The sequence below is a fragment of the Falco biarmicus genome, chromosome 7 (assembly GCF_023638135.1).
Source record: "Falco biarmicus isolate bFalBia1 chromosome 7, bFalBia1.pri, whole genome shotgun sequence".
NCBI lineage: Eukaryota > Metazoa > Chordata > Aves > Falconiformes > Falconidae > Falco > Falco biarmicus.
This window is the reverse complement of record NC_079294.1, coordinates 21,756,507-21,764,444: the sequence shown is the minus strand read 5'-3', so window position 1 is coordinate 21,764,444 and position 7,938 is coordinate 21,756,507. Positions and strand designations below refer to the sequence as shown.

Genomic DNA, 7,938 nt, shown 5'->3' with positions numbered 1-7,938 from the left:
TCGCTGTGCTTTGCTTTAACCGATCTGAAAATCCCCCCCCCCCTGGATTCAGGAGAATAAATATGCATGGCTTGTAATTCTGTTGCAGCTCTGGCTCCCAGCTGATAGGGTGACGTGCGGTCCGGAGCCTCGCAGATTGGCTTTTTGATTTGGCTTCTTGCTGCAGTTGTGCAAACCCCGCTGCTCGCAGCGAGCAGGCTCCGCGCTTCGCCGTAATGCTGGGGAGCCCGGACCGAGCCCCGCCGGCGTGAGCGCGGGAGCGGGGGAAGCCCGGCAGATTCAGTGGCAATCTGGGGTACAATCCATTTTCTCTTCCCCCCTCCCTCGACCCTCATTCATCTCCGTCCTCCTCCCCCTTCGCCAGCCCTCCCTTCCCTCCCCAAACTCCGCCGCACGGAGCTGAAGATCAAGGCTGGTGGATTTATCAACATTTTACCTCCACCCCCACCCCCTTTTCCAGATGCACCTCCCCGCTCACCCTGACAGCTGCAAAAGAGAGCACAGGTTTTGTAGCGAGCGAGGCAACTTGGACTGACATGCAAAGGCGAACCCCCCCGTACCTGCACACACCGTCGGTGAATCACCGGGAGATGCGATGAGCAACCTTTAGGAACCGGAAGGATTTGTACCGGGGAGCGAGCGGAGCCCCCCCACCCCCGCCCGCCCCTCCAAAAAAAAAAAAAAAAAAAAAAAAAAAAGAAAAAAAAAGTCAGGAAAGCAGCCAGAAGGGGTAAGTATGAGGGTGCTACCCCCTGCTCTGCCGAGGCGCAGGGCTGGCGGTTAAGTTTCCTGCTCGCAAGCAGGGCTCCATGCCTGGGGCGGGGGGCTTCTGCCGGGCGGGGGAAGGGGATTTAACGTTGCCCAGGTGCTGGCAGCTCGCTTCATCCGCGCTGCTTTGCCGGAGCTGTGTGTGCGTGTGTGTGTGTGCGTGTGCATGCATGTGTGGGTGCGCGTGTGTGCGCGCTGCGGGGGCTGGGCTTTGCATACGGCGCGGAGCGGGCGCTGCGGGAGGGATGCGCGGCGGGGAGGGGGCGCCGGGCCGGGCGCTGCGGGGCCGGGGCCTGGCGGAGGGAGCGGGCGAGGGAAGCGCCGGCAGCCGCCGAGCGCGGCGGGGCGTGCGCGGCAGGGAGCAGCCCCGGCCCGCGGCCCCGTGGCGGCGGCCCCGGGATCCCTCCCGCCGCCGGGCGGGGGTGCCCCGGCTCGGCTCGGTGCGGCCCGCAGGGATGCCGGGGAGCTCGGGGGGGGCGGCCCTGCCTGGGGCTGCCGGGCGGGGAGGGCCACTCTCATGCAGTGCTATAAATTTCTCCCCCTCTTTTTTTTTTAACGTTCCTTTTTTTTTTTTTTTAATCTTTCCCCCCACCCCCCGTCGGTGGAGGCCGGGCCAGCCGGGGCCACCGTCCCGGGCAGCTGTCGCGCTCCGTCCGGCGGGGCCGGCTTGTTTACCCCGGGTGTCAAATATAGCTGCTGCGCCAGGCTCTGCCCTAAATAGGGCACGGGGCCGCCGGCGGGCCCCGGCCCCCACTGCCGGGGAGAGAGCCGGTACCACACGCACGCATACGAGCTGACCTAAATGTTGGGTAATTTTGTGCTCATCCTTCCTCCCAGCCTTGCTTCAGGGCTTTATTTTTTTCACCTGTGTCTAAAGTATCGATTGCTCTGGGTGGGAGGTGAAACCGTTGCAAGTGCTTTGGGGCTTTGGTGGTGTGTGGGTTTTTTGGTTTTTGTTTTTTTTTTTTACTGTTATTCTAAAACGTGAGGCTATGGCCATCTCCCCCTCTGCCCCCCCAAGTGGAGCTGTAGTGTAATGGTTGGGTTCCTGGCTCCTTGGTTTGTTCCTGGGCTTGTTCTCGGGATATCACCCTAAAAATCTATTTTGCAGTTAAGGTGAGATGCTGAAGGAGCAGTGAGGGTGAGAAGGGGTGCCTTGTGCACCCACACCCCCACACCCCCTCGTGCTTATATGCGTGTTCCTTTAATTCCTTGCATCTCTTTTTGGAGCAAAAGGGTGATTTTTGTTGAGCTGTTTTTTATTTCTGGAGAGGACTGGGCTGGAAGACTTAGGTAACAATCAGCGGCATCTTCCCATTCAAGAGCGCTCGTCCCGTGCTCTCCGGGAGCTGGTGGGAGGCCGGGGGGAGCAGAGCTGCCTTCGGGGCTGCGGGGCACGGAGGCCTTGGAGACAGGTGCTGGGTAGGTTTGGTGCAGCGGGGAGAGACATTGCTCCCCTGTGGCACCAGCATTTCTAGGGAGTCCCTTATCCTGCTCCATCCGCTGCTTTGCAGGCGTTTGTTTACCCTGATCATGGTTTAGCTAAGAAAGTGAGTCGTGTTCGGTGCCTGTGTTCAGGCTTCTGTGGTGAACTGGAACAAGGCTTGTTTCCCGAGCAGAAGTAGCGGTGTCGGAGAGGAGCACGTCCAGCTACTGCCGAGGGCTGGCTGGGGAGGAGCGAGAGCAGCCCAGGAGCCCTCAGCTCTTGCCGTGAGGGTGATGGTGCAACGTGATGGCAGTCAGATCAGTTAGCCCCCGTTATAAATAAAAGGGTGAACACCAACCAGGGCGGGGAGGGAGAGGACTGCATGAGAACAGAGAGCCCTGGGGAAAAGGTGCAGTACAGCAGTCTGTCTGTTGTGGTGGTGGTTTTTTGGGTTTTTTTTTCCCAAGCCAAAAATGAGTTCTGCTCTAGTAAGTGGGTGGTTCAAGCATTTCCCAAATGCCTGAGGTACGACAGATTGTGGTAACCCTGCTGCTGAGGTCCTGTGTGAGGGCAGTGGAAATGCAGGTAGGCTCCGGATCTCTGGCACGCCTCCAGCATGCTGCTGGGCACATAGTTTCATCTGCCTGGGTCTCATTTGTATCATTAATGGTATTTTTCTACCTGTGTAGGGATTTGGTGAAGACACGGTTGCAATAACTAGTGGGTGACAGTGTGCAAGAGGGAAGGCGAGTGCGTAGCCATCCTAATGGTACTCTGCATAGCACTTCTCCCTTGCAGAGAGATTGCCCTCTGCCTCTGCAAAGCTGCCACCTGATGCGATGGCACCTGGGATGGCAGGTGCCATTACCAAGTGGGATAGTCCTTTCCATCGCCCTGGGCAGCTCTGTGCTGTCTTGAGCACCAGCACCCAGAACAGGAGAGCGCACATGGAGCTGGATACTGAGCATGGTCTGGGTTCATGCACCGTGCTGTGCTCCATGGGCTCTCACTTGGCCAGTGTGAGCATGGGAGCTGCCGTGTCCGACCAGAGCAGACTTTGTTGCTGGGATCACGGGCAGTTGTTCTGCATGATAGTTGCAGGGCACTTGGGGTGCTACTTCTCAGCTTGGCTGTCTTGTAGGAAGGGAGGAGGTACCCAGGGATGAATCCAGCCTTTCTGCTGCCTCTGCCTTCCTCTGGAGCTGGTGAGGTGAAGCCAGGTGAGGCTGGTCTGTGTATGGTGGATGCTATGGTATTGCTGGTTGGACAGGTAGAGTCATTGCTAAGGGCCTGGGCTGACCTGCTGCCATGTTGTGCCTGATCCCACATGTATCCCTCGTTCTCAGGGGATCCTTCCTGCAATACATCCTGCATCCCATCCTACAGCCCCAAGGCAGGGAAGTGCCGTAATGGAGTGTGTCAGCACTTTTTATTAGAAACCAAGTATTCCCTCTGCCAATATTTTCAAGTGAAGCACTGTACAGACAAATGGTCTGCCTGTCAGGTTTTTGTTTGCTTGTTTTAAACAAACAGCATCAGTCTCCTCCCCTAAGCCTCCCCAATGACCAAGTGGCGGTGACAAATAGTTCCTTGTTCTTTGTTGCTGTCATGTTTCAGATGTCTTTCATGTGCTTCAACAGTTAAAAAGATAGCTTTGATTGCCAGCCAAATTTCTTTTTTTTTTTTTAAATCAGACAGTAATATCTAATTCTGTATTTATAAAAAAAAAAAGTGAAGGAAATTAAATTACACAGATAAAGCCATCTTCTTAATAGGGGGAAAAAAAATCTCTGAAGCCTGTAAGTTGGTAGTTGTGATGCTCCATCTACCATCACCCATTGTTTTTAGGTATTGTGGCATAGATTGATGCTATTGTTGATTTACTGTTTAGATAACAGTAACTCCTAAAAGCATCAGCCTGGTTGGGGGCCCATGTTTCGAAGTGCCATACAAATGTCTAATAAATTTCAGTCTTTGCCCTGCAGAGTTTGATGCACTGAGAGATTACATGAGACCATACACCAAGCTGTTCTTGGGGCACCTTTAAAATGCCTTCTGTGCTGCTAAGCTTGTGGTCCTGCATTTGCTGATTTCGTCGATGTAGGGCTGTGAGGTCTGGGGCTGAAGACAAGGTTGCTGTCCCTGCTACCTCCAGAATGAAATCTGGAAACCACCTTGAGTCTCCTGCCGCTTCAGTGGGTTGCCGGACCACTTGGGAACTAATGTGTGGTATAAGTAGTTGGCTTCCCTCCTTCCCCTCTGCTCTCTCTGCATTAATGCTTTAAACTGCAAGCTCTGGTTGAGGGCCAGATGTGTGTGCACAAAGTTCAGCACGATGACCTCCCAGTCTCCCCTCTAGGCATTTTTGTCACAGGGTTTTGCAGGAGTAGCAAGGCGTCAGGCGGCAGGGGTGTGTCATGCCATTCCGAAGGTACCACCACCACCCCATCTTGCCATGGTTGCAATGGGAAGACCTAGGTGCTGTTGTTCCTGTAGTACAGTATCGTAAAGTAATTGGTTCACCCCATAAGACACATTTATAAACAGGTGATGTCCCCATGCTCCTTCAACTCTCAATTTGCTGGTAATTCTGTCTTTAAATCCCCTTGCTGGAGCCTTTGATCACACAGCTGAGCTGCCGTTGATGTCTCTGACAGCTGACATCATGGGAGAGAGGGGAGCTTAGAGCTCTTAACATTTTTTTTTTTTTATGATAGCTTGTTTTCTAACAAAACACTCCGATGAGGACTTTCCATCATAATAAAACAGGGAGCTTTTCCAGAGCACTCAGATTTAGGAGAAGATTCTGTTTCCATTCAGCATTTCCATTCACTAGCAGATTATTTCAAGGCTGCAAAATTGGGCTTGCTCTGTTTGCTACCTTCCTCTGCTCTGCTGTCTTTTAACCTAAGCCTCCTAACTCAGGACAGCAGCAGAGACAGCCAGGTCAAGAGCAATCAGAAATACTAAATATCCTGTGCTGCTGGACATGTTTTGCAACCAGGGAGTTGTCGGAGAGTTTTAGAAAGTATAGACATACGAGGCTGCATTGCTACTGCTTTCATCGTCACCTTCTCCTAGGCTGGTACTTGGAGGCTGTCTCAAAGCAAACAGCAGCACTCGTCAGCAGCAACGCAGAGTACGGTTTTAATCAAAAGAAATGTAGTGATGCAGAGATGTACCGAAGAGAGGGCACTTAGATCTGACTGCTGAGGTTGTGTTGAAGGTAACATGTCCAGGAGTGAACGGGGGCCTCCGGTGCTGACAGTGCAAGGTGCCCTGTCAGGGTGTCCGTGTGCTGGTGAGAGCTGGTTTCTTTCTCTGGGCCAGAGCGGGGGGAGCTAGAGCAGGTCTGCACCTTGCTTTGTGGTTGAGCTGCAGCTTGCTCTGGATGTGGCCTAGCTCCCCTCAATGCGAGTAGCAGTAGGAGAGAGTGTCACCAGGGTCCAGGCAGGCTGTGAGTCTCCCACTGCCATCCCCACTGGGGAAGGCACCACTGCCTCTGCCACACACTGCTGGCCCACCCCAGCCAGTGACAGATGGAGACTCAGAATAATGCCCTGTGTAAAGAAGCCATGCTTTTGCCCTCCATGCTGTTTGATGTCAGGAAAATTTGTTTTGGGGCATTAAGGCCTGGATATCTTGGTTTACCACCTTGAGGATCTTCCTTGGTGGAAAGTCATATCTTGATGTTGAACTTAAAGTTCACCTTAATAAGCACCTTCATCCTGTTCCATGGTTTTGGTTGGGATTACTACTTAACCCTTGAACAGGCATGTTGGCTGGGAAAAATGGAGGTGGGGATACATCTCTGCCTTTGCATAGCAAGATGAGGCTGTTAAATGTTTCAGGAGGTGTTGCAGGGTTCACCACGGCAAGAGGCAAACCTGCCCCTGCCCATGCAGCTAATGCCCCTGCTGTGCTTGTCATTTGTGCCTTGGTTTCTACAGCCTTCCCACCTTGTCTGCTTGTTCCTGCTCCTGTCCTATCCCCTGCAGGGTACTGGCACTGTGGCACATGTGGCCAGGTAGTGGGTTCAGCTTGCTTTTCAGCCAGGTTGGTTCCTGGTCTCATTCATGGCATAGCCATGCCAACAGCTACACCAACAAAAAAGGGAAAGCTAGTACAGAGTGGGAACAAATGACCGGAGGTGGAAAATGTTCAGGTTGGTTTAAGAAGCCCTGCTTCCACCTGTAAAGCTGCTGCCTGAATTGCCTGCAGCAGTTAAGGCTTGGAGTTGGTTCAGCCTTGAAGTCTGCTCTTGATGAGACGGATAGTCCTGAATGCAAATTAGTTGCAAAGAACCTAAGAGTGATGGGGTCTGCAAAGCGCTTCTTAAGCTATTAAGAAGCACAAGAATCAGCAGGGGAAAAAAGACAAAATAGTTTTTAATATAAAATCTTCCCAGGAACATGCACAAGGCTTGATCCTGATTAAAAACAAAAATCAAACTGAGAGTCTAGGCCAAGCTCCTTCTCAGGTGCAACGTACCAAATGGACTCGGGTCCTGCAGGAAGGGAATAAAATGAAAACTTCCCCCTCTGCTCTCTGTTCTTTCAAGTCCCTTGAAAGCTTCACACTAGCACTCGGTACTTCATCAGCAACGAACTCTCCATGTTGAAACCTCCAGACTGCATTCCCTGGCAGTGCAAGTGGGAGTGGTGCCAACTGTTTTATTAGGTTTGCACCCATGAAATCCACTAGCGGGGAAGGACCTGACTCCTTGTCATCAGGAGGCTGCAGCGGGCAAGGTTTGTGCTGCTGCCCTGTGCTTGCTGAGGGTGCTGCGCTTAGCCAGTATGCGAGTCCTGGGGGGGCTGCCTGTCTCAGGACTAACTGGGCACCCTGGTGTGAGGACCTGAGGCCCAGAGTGAGATGGAGGTCTCAGTGTTGTTGTCTTCAATTAGCAAGGCAAGGCAGGTGTCTCTGTGTGTGCTTTTCCTTTGCGAAAGATCCCGGTGAGGGATGATGACATGCTGCTGCTTTTGTTTTGGCAGCCCCCTGACAAGCCTTTCAAAGTTTGGGTTATAGGAGGCAGGCAGAAGGGATGCTGCTGGAGCCAGATGTGATGGGGTGTTCTCCTGTCTGAGCATCGTGGAGACGGGTGCACTAGATGTTGCCCTCACATAAATTACCACCTGCTCTGGCTCTTTAAGCATCATTTTTTCCTTCTGTTTTAACCTTCCAGAGTGGTTTCAGGTTCACTTCTTCTAGTAAATGTTTCCTTTTCTCTAACTTAAATAATCCATCTCCCCAAAGCTGACCTGACAGCACAGCACACTTCATGAAACCCTGGCTTCTGTGGGGAAATGCAGCACCAGCAGTGACCCTGCTGGTGTCCCAGCTAAAAATAAAGCCTGTCCCTCCTGGCAGTGTTGGGGTTTGCTTTTAAGTAGGTAGGCAGTTTTACCCATCGGCAGCACTGTGCTCTTCTGCCAGGCAGAAGGCGCAGCTTAACCTTCAGAGCATGACGGAGCTGCCTGCCCTCTGGGGAATCGCACTGGGATGCTGAAGGTGAGAAGATGCTCAGCGGCACATGCTGCACCTATGTCACTCCCAAAAAACTGCTGGCTTGCCTGTTGCCTGCTTACATCCATCTGCTTGCTGCTTCATGCATCCCAGTGAGTCACAAGCACCTCTCCTTCCCCCAGCTCTGGCCTTTTCACTCCTCTGCTTTTCCATCTTAAATATATAGATTTCTTCATGGTTTTGCCATAACGGCCCCAGCTCCCCACTTACCTCAA

General features: G+C 52.8%; 1 protein-coding gene across 4 annotated transcripts in view; it reads left to right on the top strand.

The window, feature by feature from the left end:
- The first annotated feature begins 615 nt into the window (after positions 1 to 615).
- The window catches only part of SLC8A3 (solute carrier family 8 member A3), a 114,507-nt gene continuing 107,184 nt past the window's right edge, over positions 616 to 7,938 (top strand). For all 4 annotated transcript variants that reach the window (XM_056347412.1, XM_056347410.1, XM_056347411.1 and 1 more), the window contains exon 1: positions 616 to 730. The gene's annotated coding sequence lies outside the window, so the exon portion shown is untranslated. The remainder of the gene's footprint in view (positions 731 to 7,938) is intronic.